This window comes from Ailuropoda melanoleuca, chromosome 19 (genome assembly GCF_002007445.2).
Source record: "Ailuropoda melanoleuca isolate Jingjing chromosome 19, ASM200744v2, whole genome shotgun sequence".
Lineage (NCBI taxonomy): Eukaryota > Metazoa > Chordata > Mammalia > Carnivora > Ursidae > Ailuropoda > Ailuropoda melanoleuca.
The window spans coordinates 21992497-21994448 of NC_048236.1; positions in this window are offsets into that span (position 1 = coordinate 21992497).

Sequence of the window (1952 nt, forward strand, 5' to 3'; positions counted from 1 at the left end):
ATGGTACCACAGAAATATTGTAACTAGAGAAACTAATGCTGTTTTTTAATCAGCTTAAAGCCCATTTTTATATTTTACCAGAGTACTGATAAAGATTAAGAGTAAGATTCTTGAACTTCAGGAGTTCATTCAGCTTCACCTATTGGGTGGTGGTAAAAACAAATGCTAACTAATCCCAGAGCTCCAAAGGAACAACTGTTCTGATTACTTACGGTTAAGAGATGAAAATCTATCAGATAAGAAAATGTGGCAGAGGAGATGAAAATAAGATGAGGGAAAGCAGGAGGAGGCATTTGTTCATGGACATAATTATTCTTCTAGTTGTACAGGAAGTAGGACAGCAGAGTAGGACTGTTAATAACTTTACTACCTGAAGGACAGAGTGTGGAATCTGATGTCTTGAGTTCTACTCAAACTTAAAGAGTCTGTGATTCCAATGAAAGATTTGACCCAGAAAATATAGAATACTGGGATTAGTCATATTAGTAAAATATATGAAGATAATATTGGGAAAATACATGTCAGTAAAGAAGCCATGTGATTCTGTATTTCATGGCAGAAGTTTCTGGAACATGAATCCCTCTTCCTGGATGCCACCTTATTACTAGCCCATGGCCTGTAAGTGATATAAAAGTGTTCCATGCTTCTGTCTGAGGGGAGAAGTTCATGCCTTGTTTTACTATTTGATAAGGAAAACTTCGAAAATTTATATTTTATGCTTTTACATTTTTAGCAAATTGTTTTGTTTTAAATTTGAGTATAGTTGACATACAATGTTACATTAGTTTCAGGTGTACAACTTAGTGATTTGACAAGTTTATACATTATCCTATGTTCACCATAAGTATAGCTACTATCTGTCCCATTATATACACATCAACAAAAAGAAATCATACGATAATCTCAGTAGATGCAGAAAAAGCATTTGACAAGATTAACATCCACTCAAGACAACAACTCTTAAAGTGGGATTAGAAGAAATATACCTCAGAATCATAAAGGCCATATATGAAAAACCAACAGCTAACATCATACTCTATATGAAGAACTATGAGCTTTCCTTCTAAGATGAGGAACAAGAGAAGAATGACTATTCTGACCACCTTTATTCAACATAGTACTGGAAGTCCTAGCCACAGCAATCAGTCAAGAAAAAAATAATAGGCATCCATACTGGTAAAAGAGGTTAAACTGTCACTATTTGCAGACAACATGATACTATACATAGAAAATCCAAAAGACTCCACCAAAAAACTACTAAAATAAGGGAAATTTGTAGGCTACAAAATTAATACCAGAAATCAATAAAATTGCTATACAGTAATAATGAAATAGCAGAACAGAAATTAAGAAAACAATCTCATTTACAATTACACCACAGGGAGTACAATACCGGGGGGGGCGGTGCCTGGGTGGCTTAGTTGGTTAAGCGTCTGCCTTCGGCTCAGGTCATGACCACAGGTTCCTGGGATTGAGCCCCGCATTGGGCTCCCTGCTCAGTGGGGAGGCTGCTTCTCCCTCTACTTGATGCTCCCCCTGCCTGTGCTCACTCTGCCAAATAAATAAAAATCTTAAAAAAAATAAACTTAACGAAAGAGGTGAAAGATCTATACTCTGAAAACTATAAAACACTGATGAAAGAAACTGAAGATGACAAAAATAGAAAGATATTCCACGCTCATGGATTGGAAGAATTAATATTGTTAAGATGGCCATATCACCCAAAGCAATCTACAGATTCAACGCAATTTCTATCAAAATACCAATAGTATTTTTCACAAAACCAGAACAAATAATACTAAAATTTGTACAGAAATACAGAAAACCCTGAATAGCCAAGCAACTCTGAGAAAGAACAAAGCTGGAGGTATCACAATCCCGGATTTCAAGATGTATTCCAAAGCTGTAGTAATCCTAACAGTATGTTACTGGCACAAAAATAGACACACATA